The sequence below is a fragment of the Apteryx rowi genome, unplaced genomic scaffold (genome assembly GCF_003343035.1).
Source record: "Apteryx rowi isolate R43461 unplaced genomic scaffold, aptRow1 scaffold_124, whole genome shotgun sequence".
Taxonomy (NCBI): domain Eukaryota; kingdom Metazoa; phylum Chordata; class Aves; order Apterygiformes; family Apterygidae; genus Apteryx; species Apteryx rowi.
The window spans coordinates 1,783,064-1,799,539 of record NW_020447464.1 but is presented as its reverse complement, the minus strand read 5'-3'; the positions used below and the strand labels follow the sequence as shown (position 1 = coordinate 1,799,539).

General features: G+C 39.4%; 1 protein-coding gene across 2 annotated transcripts in view; it reads left to right on the top strand.

The window, feature by feature from the left end:
* Positions 1 to 387: 387 nt before the first annotated feature.
* LDLRAD3 (low density lipoprotein receptor class A domain containing 3) overlaps positions 388 to 16,476 on the top strand; it is a 123,351-nt gene continuing 107,262 nt past the window's right edge. For both annotated transcript variants that reach the window (XM_026055590.1, XM_026055588.1), the window contains exon 1: positions 388 to 412. The gene's annotated coding sequence lies outside the window, so the exon portion shown is untranslated. The remainder of the gene's footprint in view (positions 413 to 16,476) is intronic.

Here is a 16,476-nt window from a genome sequence, read left to right as displayed (position 1 = left end):
GGCGAGTGTGTCCGTGTGTGTGTCCGCCCCTCGGGGGGGTGCGAGTGAGCGCGGCCGTGTGCGCGCTACTGCGGTGCGTCGCGCCGGCCGTTGGGGTCGGGGCGGGGCGGTGCGTCGCGCCGGCCGTTGGGGTCAGGGCGTTGGCGCCGCGGGGCCGCCTCGGCGCCGCCTCCCCTCGACCGCAGGTAGCGGGGCTCGAGGAGCGCGGAGGGGTGAGATGCGCGTAGTGTGTGCGCGGGCTGATTTGGGGCGTTAAAGGTGGCTTTTCCACTTTTTTTAATTCATGCTTTCGGAATTTTTTTGTTTTTACACTGTCTGTCGAAGTCAGCGAGTTGATTATGTTTTATGCAGCTCTGCTGCAGGTGTGAATTATTTCTGCAACATGATCTTAGCAGGCGCTTTTCCAGAAAGTGTAAGTAGCCTGGCTTCATGCTGCTGTGTCTGTTTTTGAATTGCTCCCTGGCAATGAAGTGATGATACACAGTGGGTAAAACTCAGATGATGGAACTGAATTTCTTTTTTTTTTATTTTTTTTTTTTGAAGAGTATTTGTTGTCATGAGGGACTCCTAAGTTGCACAGCTTCTTTGGTAAAACTTTGGTTTAAGTTGGATTTAGATGGGTAGGAAGGACTGGAAGCCTAATGAAACTTGCACTGTTTTGAAGTTATATAATTTTAAACTTCGGATGCAACATTTGTAATGCTTGTGAAGTTCTCATATAAGTTTGGGGTTCTTTTTTGCAGTTATTTCGGCAGTTCCTTATTTGGAAACCTTCAGGCGAAGCTTGAGTTTGTTTATGTAGATTGTGTTGCATTACTCCTTATTAAGTTCCATTATAATGCAGTAGTGTTGCCAAAACTACACCTCATTATTCTTAGCTAGGTGTGTGTTTCCATGTGTTTGAATATATTTGCCTGTAATATTACCATTATATTAACATGGAGGATTCCATGCTATGAGATACTCATCTTAATATATTAAGATTTCCCAACCACCCCCACCCATATCCTTATTCCACCTTCCCCTGTGGGCAGTGACAAATAAGACCTGTTTCTCTTATGGAAGTTAGTACTTTAGCTTTCTGTCTGCGAACCAAGAAGTCTGCCTGCCATTCTTGCACAACAGTTACCCTACAGTTATTTGACCAGAACCTCTGGCTTACTTTGAGGCAGATTCAGAGAGCTTCCTGAAAATTTTTCTTAATGTGTTCAGTTTTTCCTTTGAAGAGTAAAATAGTGGATCATTGGGGAATTTTTATAAATGTTTCTTACTCTGTATATTTTGGCACCTCTGCCACCTTCCTACAGGGAGAATTAGTTTGTCTCTGCCTCGCTTTCACTCTGTTCTGAATTTTCATTCTGATAACTCCTGAAAATATTTCTTTCCCATTGAGTCTTTTTTTGGGTACAGATAGGAAACCCTGAAACCCTGGGGATCAATTTCAATTAACAGAAAATAAACACTGTATCAACTCTCTATCTAAACAGTTGTTCCGGTTAGAGTGCGGAAATAACTGTTGTCTTGGATTGTGTCAGTGAAGATTTGCAAGGCAAAGTTTGATCTTTCATTTGGATATTTATTTGTAATAGTGTAGTTGGATCAAATGTTGCTTTTGTTCATGAAAGGCCTTATTTGCATGGGAAGGGTTTTATCTTGTTAAGTGTTACAAGTTCACACTAACAAGTGATAGCGTGAACTTAAAACAAGGCTGGTTTAATTTCGACTTGAAATTGCAACCGATAATTGAACAGAAAGAAAGAGACTATCTATCTGAAGCTTTAACCTCTTTTCCCAGTGCGGGAACTCCCTGATTGCTTTCCTTTCCCCACCTCTCTTCAGGTCTCATCGAGCTCTCGTGAGTGTGCACGCACACACATGCACACCCAGCCACCCTCATCTCTGCCATGCTTTTGCCAGTGTAACCAGCTAGTGCTCAGGTCCCGTCCCCTCCTGCTGCCCTGCGAGTGCCATGCTCTGACCCTGTTCCCAGAGCTTTACTTTGGCTCCCTGTCAGCTCAGGCGCTCCTGGGTGTAGATTAAGTCCTGCAAGTATTCCAGTTAACAGACTGTAACAACATTATCAGGTTAAGTTAGTGCAGGAGAAGATTTGTTAGTTAGAAAACAGACCTCTATGTTTTCCTTCTTCCCTAGTTTGTGCTACTTAAGTAATACAAGCTAAACTATACAAAGTTATGGTGAGTCTAGGAAAGGGGTTGCTTAGGAGAACTGCACATACATTATAGCTGTATAAACCAGTAAAATATAGATGAGCCCTAAAAGAAGAATTAACTCTGAATGTAATTCTGACTGCTGCTATGCTGTATCTTCAAGAGAAGAATTTTGCTTTTTATTCAAAGAAACCTAAAACTACCAGATAGGTTTTGAAAATAGCTTTTTTTTGTTTGTTTTTCTTTCTTTTCTTTAACCTGTGTATCTTCTGCTAAGGAGGGAAGTGATGGCAAGAGTCATTACTGTTTTGCTAAATGAGCCGCTTTAAAAAATTATATATGAACTGAAAAGGAAGATCAGTTTTTTTCTGACAACAACAAACCTTATTCCTGTTACAGCTGTGAAGTAGGTCTTAAAAATGTCCATCTTCAAATGGCTGGAGAGTCAGAATGCAATGCATAGCTGAAATTCTTACATGTGGTCTCCAAGATGTCACTGTCCAATGTAAAGACCTTTCTAATGAATAAGCCAAATGTATGACATAGGTATTATACCTCTTAGAAAATATACTTAGCTTTCTCTGTGCTGGGGAGAGGTTTTTTCATCATCATCACCACTCTTCTGAACTAATGCTGTTAGAATCAGGCCCTGGCCCCATGTAAAACATAAACACACAGGGCTGCACGTGTGTGCCTTCATTATGATTTGCTAGCACACTTTAAAAGCTTGGAAAAAACAAAGCATCCCCCAAACCCAGCAGGGGTAGGAGTTGCTTGAAGAATAATGTTACCACATTAGCCTGCGTTGTGTAATGTCCGTTAGCGTAAAACTTATGTATGTGCTGAGGAAATACTTAACATTTCCTTATGTGAATCTTCACTTGAACTGACACTTAGAGATATTGCTTCTAATATGAGTTTCTGAAAAACTGCCTATACTGTATGGGAAGAGAACTGTTGAATACTCTTCTGCTCTACTGCTGTATACATAAAGAGGGCAAGAAAACCGCTGTTTACTTGGAGACTCATGTCTGTCCTCTGTATACAGTATATTTATTTGTTATTCTTGATACAGTTCTGTCTAGTCTAGTCTGTAGAATCTAGTTCTTCAAAACAAGTGTTTTTCTGCTTCGTTACGTAAGCCAGCTGTGGATTTCTGTAGCATGGCAGTGTGTTAGAGATGAATGAGGACTCTTACAGTAGCTCTGGCAAGTCAAGAATCTTCCAACGCAGCAAACTGATAGGAGAAATAAGTGGTACACAACAGGCGCTGGATACTTGCTGAAGAAGTAAATCTGCCAGCAGTGACAGTGAGAAGTCGGGTGGTATTACCTTAGTGAAAAGCTCCATGTGGGTTGCGTGGAAAATACTTGGAATTTCTACCAGGATCCGGGGCCCACAGACAGGTTCTCCCAGATCAGTTTCTAGTTATTAGGCATTTGATGTTTGAGCTTGCTTGCCAAAGTCTTCCTTTTTAGACAATTGCTATCCTACTCTTTCTGTTACTGTCAAAAGCATTATGCATGCTGTCGAGCAGTGTGTAGCTGTCTCTGCTTCCTTTGCTTTTGGGGTATGAACAGTTATGTTGCCAGACTCTACTCCTGCAATTACACTTTTGAGGCAGGGACTGAAGGAAGTTGGTGATTATTTTGTGGATTTCACATAAACTTCAGAGAGTTTTAATAGTGGCAGGAAAAGGAGCAGGTCTTGGCTAGAGCTGTGCCCGCTCCTGTTGCTCCTCAGGTGTGGGGAGTTGCTGGGTTTGGGAGCTTCCAGCTGTCCTGCTTGTCACAACTTTGTCATGACTGTTGTTGCCCCCAGTTGTTGAGGGCTGTGAGGCTGAAAATGTGATTGCAATGTTGCAACCACATGTTGTGATAGGAAGTGGAGATTGTTGTTGACTATAAAATAGATGGTGAAAATGCACCTTTGGTACGAATATGAGAGAATACGTTTTAAGCTTAGTCAGGCTTAGCGTCTGATACATTGGGAAACTAGCAAGCTCAGTACTACTTTGGATGGAAAACTTCCGTGGTGATACTATAACGTGTATCTGAGTTTACTGTGAGAAAGGTTGCCTTGCATCCGGCTTCTGTTTGTATGTTGATTATTGACCAGGTGAGGGATAAAATGGCTCCCTTTGCTGTTAAACTGGTAGGCCCTATAATAGACAGATGATGTTTTTTTAGGCAGTAATGATGGAGCGAGCTGAGGTTCAAGCATCTCTCTGTTTAAGGGTGATTGTCTGTGAAGACCTGACACAAAATTAACTTATCGCCTCTGGACAGATTTCTCTTTTAAACCAATAAATTTTACCAGAATATCTTCAGTGGTTTATCTGGTCCTGTAGTTGCTGTGTCTGTCTGTCTATGCAGAAATGCAGTAATGTAGCAGACATGTTGGAGAGAGACCTGTGGTGATGATGGCGGAGCTCTAAAATTCAGTATCTTCTCTGTTATGGGAGGTAATGATGATTTTTACGAATTGGTAGAAGAATGCTGTCACTGACCTACCTGCTGCAGCTCGAAGCTGATGATGCCCTACCTTCAGTAGGGAGCACTGTGTGATGAGTACTTAAACTGGCATATTCAGAGATTGAACTTGAAAACAATTCCTGTGTCAACAGGTGGGTTTTGAAGGTGAAGAGGTAGAAAGACCTTCTGCTTCAGCAGTTCTTGGTTTGTTTTTTCATTTTAATATTTTTAAGTGTTAAAGCAAAACTCTCCTGCTCTGGCAAGTTCTCATAACAGGATATGCCAAGATGCAGAATAAAGTGTTTCAAATGAAACCAATTTTAATGATGAGATGTATTTTAAGGTGTCTCTAAAGTATAACATTGAATGACAGACTGCCCTTTGCCTCAAATATAAGTAGACCATGGCTGAAGGGAATTTTATAGTCTGTCATTAGTATAATCAGTTTATTATCATAAATTTGCTGACTGCTGAAGAATTTGAGGGGGAACTTGTATATGTTTTAAATTCTCACCTTGTGTCTTTTTTTTTTTTTTTTAATGTAGCTAGAAGAAAAACCTGGGCAGAAAACACTCAACCAAATGAGTATCTCTTATAATAGAACTTGTAGCTTCTATGTGTATACATATGTAATCAATGGAAAGTTTGAGCTGTGTGTTTTACATTGGATTTGCTATGGACTAAGAGTGTGTATCCAGATACTTGCTTATTTGACATGTAGAAACTTGTTAGACTTCAGTTACTTGATCATGTTTTTGAGTCTTTTTAATGCAGTCTCTTGCACTGGTAAAAGTGTCAGGTTAAAAGTCAGTTTAAGCCCACCTTATATTGCAACCAGTGTTGACTATCAGCACAGGAAAGTCCTTTCAAGTGAGAAGATAGTTTAAAGCTAATTGGTTTTGGTGTGTGTTTGTGAATGTTTTAATTTGTGCTTGAGAAATGTGAGGTAGTGAGGAGATTTCTAAACTGAGCTACTGATACCTTTGTTCTTCTTTCTAGCTGCTTACACAGATACTCATATCTTGATTGCAGAAAGCTTGTGGAAGGGGATATTTAATTTAGCTGCTGCTTATAAGAGCATGTCCTCTTTGAAAGTTTGAGAGGAGTAAGAAATACTTGCTATTAGCATTAGAAATGTGTTTAAGGACTAGGGAATAATGTGGACAGCTAATCAAATGCACCCAGATAAACATGCTCAAAATGGAAGCAATTAGCAAGAGAGCAGTCAGTGAGAACATTCTCTTCTGTTTTTTGAGCCTTCTTCCTGCAGTGACCTGAACGGTTATGAACCTAAGCACAGTTAAAACTCATCAAGTAAAGTGAAAAAATATATCATACTGTGTATGAGTAAACAGTTGCATAAATTGCAATGTGAGGTATGTCGTTGTGAACTGGAAGCTGAGATAATGAATGGAAGGTGATGTTGCCATTAAACTATCCTAAAGTGCTGCCTATACTGTGGGAATAAGCCTTTAACCCACTGTGTAGGATCATTTAGGACTAGAGATTAATGAACTTGTGGCAGATCTAGTGAGGTCCTGATACTGTGTGCCCTTAACCAGTAGGTTCCAGTTTTAGAATGGATATTGTACCTCTTGGGCACCCTGTGAGGCTTAATTTACTGAAGATTGTAAAGTGCTTAGGTTGAAATGTGCTGTTGTGTGTTATAAAATAGTATTTGTTTCAGTAGGGCTAAAACCATAATTTTTCAGTTTTAGAGGGGTTTTTTTTTTTTGGCCGTTCTTTTTTTCCAGTGAGGATCCTGATTTGTTTTCTTTAATTTAGAGAAAATCCCATAGTCCCATACCTTGCTATGAGTCTCTGGTATTGTGATGTTACCTTCTGTCTGCTTAGTAGACAGATTCTCATTCCAGATGGCTCCTTGTGGGAAGGGAGAAAAAAAGGGAGGAAGGGAAGAGATTCCTGTTTTGGCATTCAGTTGGTTTGGGGGTTCCTTTTATTGAAGATTTTAGATGGAAACCGATTAAATCAGTTGAGGTAGGTCAAATGAGGTGGTCTCTGGCGTATTTTGAAACAGCTAAGTTTGTTGGATCGAAAGTTCCATTTTAGTTATTATTAAATTAATTAATTAATGTTTTTCTGAGTGCATTTATCTCTGTTTTTGATTTAAAAACAAAACAACAAAAAAGAAACAGGTTACTGCAGCAAGTAGGTTGTGGTCCTATTAAATATTAAGATGTGAATTCTGGCTAATAAGTGTGACTTTCTCCTCCCTGTTCTAATTCCTTCTTTCTTTGGAGTTTTCTCTCATACTTTATATGTTTTGCAGAAAGTTACCTCAATTATCAACAATTAAGGTGACCTTTGTGGCTCCGGACAAAGTTCAGTTGCCAGCCAATCCATGACAGTGGAAGACTCGTGCTCTGCTGGGCAAGGAGTTGTTCTGGGTCTTGGTGGTCTGGGTTGTACTGCTGGTTGTGTAACTGGTCAGCAGTGTGACTTTGGGCAAGTTCTCTTTCACCACCAGATGGACTTCCTTCTTATCAGCTTAATCAGTTTTTTTTGGACAACAGCTGTTGGTCTTCCAGTCTTTCTTTTATGCAATTAGCACTATGGAACCCTAATTTTAGTCAGGAGCTTTATACTACAAATAGCTACATGCATATATATTTCTAATGTTTGAAGTAGCTCTTCTCCCTGTAGGAATATTCCATTTCCTTATTAGAATTTAGGTGCAAGGTAAGTAAATATTTTTCTTGATACTATGAATTTTTCTCAAGTCTTCCTATTTTCCCTTTCTCTTCTTCTTTTATTTATTTATTTATTTATTGCTGTTACACTAAAGTCATTAAGATTTTTTCAAACAGGATTTTTCAGACTTAGAAAAGTGTGAAACAGATTATATGGATCCACAAATTGACATAATTATGAAAATCTATAGATTTGACAAAATGCATTTTTTTTCCCCTTGGTAAAGCATGGCAAGAGTTGGCAATCTGTGGTACTGTTAGTTGTCCAGAGGGCTTGCTGTTCATGGGTAACCTATTGTGCAGTAGCGTGTTGAACCCGCTAGGCTACTGGCTGCTTCACAGAGAACATGGACATTGCCAGCAAACAGCACAGCAATTATTTTGTTATCTGAGTTGGCAGAAGCTTGTGTTCTGGGTTTGGAGTCGTGAGGCTGAATTCTGCTGGTCTTCTCCTGACACAACAATGAGTTATGTCAAGGGCAATAAAATGTTTCTGCTGGTCGTTCTGTACGCTTAGTTAAAATTCTGCAGCTGAAATAGCCATTCTTTTTAAGACTCTGAACCCCTTTCTTGTCAAATTCTTTCTTCTTTCCCTTTCTTTCTCTGCCTGTATCCCTGTTCTCTTGTTCTGAAGCTGCACACTAATGACTTAGTCTTCACCTGCTTCTCTCCATATCTATCTGTCTCATCTCCCTACTATTTGTGCCTCAGTACCCCTTCCTCTTTTTCTTTGTGCCTCAAGACCTCACCTGAAATTGCACAATTGCATAGTTCTTGGCATCAGTTTACTCCTCATGCCTTACACTCTGCTTTAAAAAGTAATAAGCTGATGTGTGCATATAGTTATCTATACATGCTAAGATTGTATATATGAGGGTTATATGTTTCTATAGGCCAAACCTGCAGCTGTGAAACGTGTCCGCTTTCTCTTGCCTCCATCTATTGCCAGTGCTCTGCACTGCTCTGCCTCCTTTCTTCTGCAATTGCAGTCCAGTATCCCAGTTTGTACCGCTGTTCTGTAGCGAGGCTGCTTTTCCTGTATTTTGTGGCCCACTTCATCTTTCCTCTTTTGATTTGGATCTTGCATTGCATACTCAATGGAACACGAGATTCCCGGCATAGGAAACTGTGACACGCAGGGTGATCTTATGCTGCTGAACTTGCTCTTCTTTGCCTGTCTTTACCCTTATCTGTTGCTTAGCTTTGAAGTGTTGAAGCCAAGATTTGGGCTATTTGGATCTTCTGTTGTAACAGAGATTGGAAGATGATGTTTGGTTAGAGCAGTGTGTGGGAGTTGGTCTCCCTAGGTTCTTGCACAGTGAATTGTGCATCTTGAGCAAATTACTCAATTTCTCAATCATCACTCATGAAATACAGTTAATATTTAATACAGTTAATATTTATTTGCATATTTAATATGCAAAGTGTGCAAGTATAAATGGCTAAATATTTTGTGAACATAGGCGCTGTATTAGAGATGCTGATATGAAATGTGCTAGAACAGTTCCTAATGTTAAATATGCAGAATATCTCTCCTTTGCTAGGCATGACAAGCACGTCAGTTCTTCATGAATAGATATATTAATGGACTTGGCACTTAACCTCCGATGGAAACACGTTACAGCAATGACAACGAACTTCAAAGGCAAAATACTCCTTTAACTTGCTAACAAGTCTCCTGTCAATGGCATAAATCACTCATAAGGGTAGGGCTAAAACTATGCAATCTTGGGAACTGGCTGGAACTGCACACCTCTAAAACCAATATATGGTCTAACTGGAACCTGAAATGCATGCATTTTGTCTTGAGAATGGCCATCTATCTGCAGAATTTGGGGCTGTTTGTAATTTATCAGTATGCTGATCATGGGGCTGAAGAGGGATTAAAAACCTGCAATGGCCTGAACAGTGATAGGAAACATGCCTCATCAATGAATTGACTGACATCATGTTAAAATGAGACTATAACTTTGCTTGTTCATGTAATGGGAGAGATGCAATATAGATACTGAAATCAAGACCCACTCAGGCTGACAGAATGGAAACCGCACTTGGGGAATTCTGGAGTCTGGAAGAACTGTATGTACTGCTTAATCAGCTTTAAGAGACAAAATCATTCAACTAATCGAACGTAGTTCAAAATTGGCTAAGAAAAGTAACAGTGTGTTTGTGTTGATTATTGTCTCTTCAAACTCAAAATAGGCTTTTTATTTCTTTTAAGACAACCTTCTGAAAGGTTGAAAGTGGAGAGAAAAAAATTGGATGAGGCTGATGTTAGTCACATCACTTAATGAAGTGCTGAATGAATTTCAAATGCACGATTGTGGGTGAGATAAAAGCCTGCATAGAATAAAGGGTAGATTTAAAAAAAAAAAAAAAAAAAAGCGAACCTTTACATGAAATAGATTGGTTGCTTTACCATGAGGTTTTGCATGATAAACTTGCCCCTTATTAACTCAAGTCCTGTTGGAATTCTAGTTTACATTCTCAAAGAAATTTTTGCTTGCTGGCCATTTCTTAAAAGGTGAGTTCTACCTCCACTTATGTTAGCCATTTTCAGTCTTGGGGACGTACCAGTTTTGGATATCAGAAAGCATGAAGTTAAGTTTGAAAAATCAAATGATGTTTCTGCCTATGAGCTCTAAAACAAAGTACAAGTAATTTTCCTTCTACAGTCAATTTATCAAGGGCTTCACCCCAAATCTGCAAACAGTGTATGAGTTTGAGGAATCAATGCCTTTTTCTTTCTCTGAAAAGAGAATAACCAAGTGTATTTAACCAATCAGGATTGTGCTTTTGACCAAAGGTCAAGATGATTCAATTAGAGCATTAACAGAGTACCTAGAAGACAAAAAGGACACTGCTAGCAGGGTTCCTCATATTATTTGTGGGCAATAAAAATTGGCAGTACCAACTGTACATTAAAAATCTTTCATGAGGGGTGTTATTTCCTAAATTGCAAATTTGAAGTAGAATGATGTCAGCTCGCTCTTCCTTGTAAAGATTGCTGACAGCATCACTCTTTAGCTTTTTAAAAATATTTCTTCATTTTCATTGCAACTTTTCTCTTCCAAAATGAGTCCAAAATTGTTACAGTGACCTTATTTCATACTTGAATTATATGTCCATTAAGGATTAGTGCACAATAGCCATTTCTCCTCCACCTTCCAGTTTTAATAAAATATAGTGAAGAAGTGTTTTATAGTATAATTTCCTCTTTGATGCACTGTAGGTTTAAATGATCTTTTGAAATGCCTGTCCTTTTGAACAGATGAGATATTAGTAGATATTTTGAGGAGAACTCCTGATTCGGAGTTTCTGGATGTATGCTGTTTTGAGGTAACTTATAAATGTATCCCTTTTCTAGTTACATCAGCAGGGAGCACCCAGAATTAGTGCGTACTTGATGACAATGATTTGCATACCTATAGCTTATCATCAGTCTCACTATTTTTTATGTAAAATAGAAAGCTTTTACTATTCTTACACAAAACTATGCACATTAATTATAGTGGAAATGCCTGTTGTCTCTTCTTGAAATAGCTTTGATAACTTTCAGGCTTTCAAATTGAGGGCTCTCTACTTATTAATGACTTCTACATGAGCTAGACTTTACTGTCTAATCAGATTGGGTATCCTGAAAATTTCTAATGGGATACTTGAAAATCTGCCAAGGGACTATATAGGTTTTCTGATGAATTGTTTTAATGGAGCTCTGGCTTGCTATTTGGTTAACAGTCTTCAGGATAGCCTCAGGCTGCTTACTTTCCAATTTCCTTGTGTTATCTGTAGGTAAATGTCCACCTTATTGGAGCTTAATATCCAATTAGCTGAGTCAAATGAAACCTGAAGATATAAAAAGCGGTTCTGATCACTGGCAGGATATTCTGGTCCTAAATAAGGCTGAAACTGGAGTTGCTTGCATGTTGGCTGTTGGTGCTCCTTATAAATAGATCATGGGGAAACTGTTCAGCTTATAAAGTGTGATTTAGCTAATTCTTCCTTGCAGTGTTGGTGCTTCATTTGCTAGTTCATCAACATTCACAAAGTTAGGCAGCCTGCCTCTGTCAAAAGACTTTTCCACGTAAGAAGCAGTCAGTGTAACTTCCTTTGGGCCTGTATATGGTATCATTGAATGTGGGCTTAGTTTATTGGAATTTGCTGAAGCATGAGAAGAGAAAACATAAATGGACAGTTTACAGTCACTTTTTTAATCTTTCAGGTTAGATCTTGAAATAAAGGTTTTCTTGATTAATCTTCAACTTTTAAATTCCTGAAGCTTTTATTTGCTGATTTTAAAGATAATGAAGTCTAAAGGGAAGTAAAATCTGAGCTTCGAATTGGTAACTAACTTTGAGTTGGCTGTCTTGCCCATGTGCTGAGTAGCTTTGGGTAAATAGCCTCTGCTGCTTCTCCTGGCTGTAAAATGAGCACAGAGTATGCCAGTTAGCTTTCAAGAATGACGGCAAAATTTGCAGATAGCTATCCACTCCAGCTTGTCTTGCAGTTTTTGCTTGTTAAGCCCATATCTATCAATGCCATATGGTCTATGATGTTATCAGAGCCTATTAAAATTAAACTTTTATGACTTAATCTTCTAAAATATCTGATGATTGTCTCTGTCTTGGGAGAGAAGCATGTCTAATATGAAACGCCTCTAAGGCAAATGACCTTTAGGAAGTAGGACACTTTCCATCTTTGCAGATCTTGCCCTCGAAGGTGTGATGAGTTGGGCATTTGAAAATTTGAGCCTTCCAAACTACTTTAAAAAACAAAATTTGGCATCCCAATAATAAAACTAACTTGGCATAGACTTAGTAAATACCCCAGTGTTGTTTGTTTTCAGTTTTTGAAGGAAGGTGTTGTTCTATTGTTTTGGAAAATGTGTACTATTGTACACATATTTTGTAGTAAATGTTTTGGTTAGAGAACATTTTGAATGAGAGAGAGCTCAGTCGTCAAAATGAAACTCTAGGTGTAAGTAGCTGTATGAAGAACTAGTCATTTCATGTTTCCAGAGCAAAATCATTTTGGAGAAATTGAAATGTACGGTTTCATAATTTGTTTTTAAGCAAGTTTCCCAAGTTGTCCCCTTCTCTTCCTCCCAAAAGAACTCCACCCCTCTTCATAAAGCAGAAAAAATGGATGTGTGTATTTTTGCAAGAGGAAAACAAAAATTGACACTTGTGCCAGGGGTTCTTATCAAGCTCCAGTGAGTGTGAATACTGTCCTTTAAAGTAGCACCATTAATTTTCTTCTCTAAAATGACTTGAATTTACTAGATTCAGTGGACCGCTTATCCCTGTAGAGTTACTGTGTGAACTAGGTCTACGTGATAGTTAAGTAGACTGAGGAGCTTCGGAGACCAAGTTCTTCCATTACAGGGTGGACCCACCTATATTTTAATCAGAATCCCTGGACTAGCTGTTAGCTGCATATCTGATCGAAGAGTTTGGATATGATTTTGCCTGTTTACTGCTGAGGACTAGACTATTCGGATGCAGCTGTGGGCTTTTGATATTGATACTTTGCTTTTTGTCATGGTGCTTCTTAAAAAAACAACTTTATTATTTGGAAAACTACTGATCACTGTATAACTTCAGGTACCCATCCCCTTAGCATCAGAGGAGCATGGAAACATAAATTATGTATGCTTGCAGCATTCCCGTGGGATAGGACAGCATTAGTAATCATTAACAGATAAGGAAAACTGAGGCCAAGGAAAGCAGAGTAATATGATCATGCAAGACATCTGTGGTAGGTCTGAACACTGCCTCTGGTCGTCTTAAATTCCATCCAGAAAGCTGCCCTTTCCTGAAAGGTATCCTATCCGCAAGGCTGGAATATGTTGCAAGTACCAGCATTAATCTTCCTCCTCCTGCAGTTTATGTCGCTAGCATTCCTGTCAGGAGGAGCAGATTAGAAGTTGGCATGCTAGCATTAAACCATCGTGGAGTTTAACTTGGATCAGATGAATTATGGCCATCAGTTTGAAATGCTGGATCCATGTCTGCCTCAACTCTTGAAATTGTCATTGGGGGTGAAAGCTCTAGAAGTGTGAGAGACTTAAGTAAGTACGTGTAGACAGTATGTAAGACTGTCAATCCAGCAAGCTTGATAAAGAATTGGGAAGGGGTGAATTAGATAAGTGTGAAGTGAATGTTTATGTCCTCCTGTATCTGGTTTGTTTTTGATACTGCAAAGAAATAATTACATGAGTGGAAAGTTTTTGTGTGAGGGATGGTAGGTAGAGACTGAGTTTCTCCTCTTTTCCAGACTACTTTTATGCATTAGTGATAGGAAATGTGGCTATGTGGTATGAATTACTGATGGTCCTGAGTGGCTTGTAAGAATGTTTTAAATCCACAAGTGGATTCCTGGACTTTTTATTGAGTTTGTAGCTGAATGCGTTAGCAAAAAAGTTGTGTAAGTTGGATACAGGACTTAACGTATCTTGAAATGGTGGGACTTGAAGACCTTCACTGATTTCTCTGGGACAAATCCTGCCACCACTGATATGTAGGAGATCAAGTTTTGAGGCCCCCCCCCCCCCCGGTTTCCTCTTTTGCTGCCCTTTCCCTTGAACACAGTGTGTCTTTAGCACACTTGCTAAAAAGGTAGTAAGATGCAGCGATTACTGAAACTATTCAGTGTTGTACACGAGGCACTTGCAGTACCCCTCTGAAGTGGGAATATCTTACAAACTGGTAGACTGGGACACAAATCAAGGTGATGTGTGATCATGTAAAAAATCCTAGAGATAACTGTGATTCTTCGCAGTACATAACATTAGGCAAACTGCTTGCTGTCTGCCTCACTTTGTGCCTTACACAGAATGGTGATACCACTTGCCCACTTCAGTTTCTTCAGCTTCATAAATGCTAGTAAGTGCTCAGCTCCCCAAAGTGAGTGGTATCAATAATTCATTATCACTTAATTGCTGGAGCTAGTTTATGATTGAATTGGTAAGTAGGACACCAGCAAATTGTGTGTTTCCCCTGTCAGTTCCAATTCACTGCTTTGGCAAACACCTTGATGTGGGAGTTGTTCAGATGCCTTTTTGCTCTTCTGTGGATGCTCTGCCTTAGGGCCACAAAAAAAATGAGGATCTTTCAAAAAGAATAAGACAAACGGCATCAAATGGAGTGGTGGAACACTTTTACAGCAATAACTTGTCTCTGAAAGACTGAACTGCAGGAAGGCTGGAGTTGGAGGGCTCAGACCTGTGTGTGTGACACACACCTTCACTGTGTGCCACTTCTCTGTTTCTCTTAGTTGCTCAGATAAAGAGGCTTCTCCTGGACTGTTGTTTTTTCTTCCTGCTGGTGCTCAAAGTGGTTAAAGATCTATGGCTTTTGTCTGATGCTGTTGTATATAGACCTGGCTAAGAAGGCCAAATTGCCACTTTTGTGCTTTGAATCACATGGGCTATTTTTGATGTTTTTCCTGATGGTGGGAATGCATTATTTTGGAGCGAATGTCAGTTGTAGATACATTTTGCTTTCTTTATGTGAGGAATATACTTTAAATCATACCATCAGATGCTGAGATTTGGGATTATGCAAGTTCTCCTTCCAGTGTTTCCCAATTGGAAAAGGGGAAATGCCTCCAGTATCTGAGAGTGGAGAATGACAAGTTTCTTTTCTGGCAGCAGTTCAGACACTGGAGAGGGGAACTTAAAATAGATGTCCAGGAAAATATGTGGTGGTTGTTTTTATTAGCACAGGGTAGTCTCTGTCCTGTGTAGGATACTAAATAAAATAAAAATGAGGATGTAGTGCCGTATCGGTCTTGTGTGCATAGCAATAAAAGATGGGAAAGATCTTTTGGTTTACCTGTATAGTTTATCCCCTAGGGCTACTGGAAGATTTTGTTGTCCGATGCCTCGTCCAGTCCAAATGCAAGTACGTACAACAGGACTTTAAATATTTAATCATAATATCCTCTGATTACGTTCTTTTAGTTTGAGGCATTGTCTTTATCTTACCTGTGCAGACTTCAGCAATTTGAATAGTTCTTAAAGGCTGTGCTACATCCTAATAAATAGCACAGTCTTTAATAGCATATGTTTTATCTGAGTCTAGTTTGCCAAGGAGCCATTAGAGAGTGTTTTTTTTCCTGCAAACATACATAGTTTCAAAGTGGATTCAGTTTTTATCTTTCTTAAACACATCAAGAATTATTGTTACTATTTCTATACACTTTTGAGACTGTTTAACCTGATTATTTTCCTCTTTAAATGAACTTAAATGGCCTTATTTCAGTGGATGAACTCCCTGTTTTAAACTGCAATGAATACAAAAATGAATTGACAACTGATTCTCAAAAACAAGCCTTTTTGTGTGTAGTTTGTTGAACTTGAAACTGAATTCCAAATTTAGGAAAAAGATGGTCTTGTAGCATGATAGTCAAAAAGTAAATATAAGCATATTCTTTCACTGATCTTGTCTCCACCTATTTCTTCCTCTCCATACTTATATGAACTTGAAGCAAATCTTTAAAATCAGGAGGGATTCTTGCCCTAAGAAGGGGAGAAGTAATGGAGATTCGGTCCCTGGGAATTTGTTGCTGTTTTGTGTAGACAACTGTTGTAGATCTGATCTGTATTTCAAATGCTTGCTCCCTATATCTGGAATGTTTTGCTCAGTGTCTTTGATTCAGTGCATGTTCAGAGTTTCCCATGGTGACCTTGTTGCTTTGGGGTTGTGCTGCTCTGGGACAGCCAGAAATACCAGGACCTGCAGTCGCCTCTTGTTCTGAGGTGAGCTCTACTTGCTGGAAGCCATGTTAGTCTTGGGAGTCTGCATTCCTGAGCTCAGAACTTGGAAGCCCTCTGATGGGTGTCTAGGATCTATAGCAGCTTTCACTTTGCAAAGGTTAGGGGTAAAAGTCTGAGAGCTGTTCCATCCTTGGCTGTTCTTTTAGCGTTTGCCATAGTGCTCAGATTTCCTGGTTTGCAGCTCAGCTTCTGCCTCTGCTGTGAATACAGGCATTCAGAATAAAAATTTGAATTGAGGTTCCTGGTGCTTCTGGGCTGTGCTTTAGCATGTAGTGGACAAATGTGTCATGCCCACAGAGGAGAGCCTTGGATGCACTCACCTGCCTACCCTTCCAGTCCGTGTC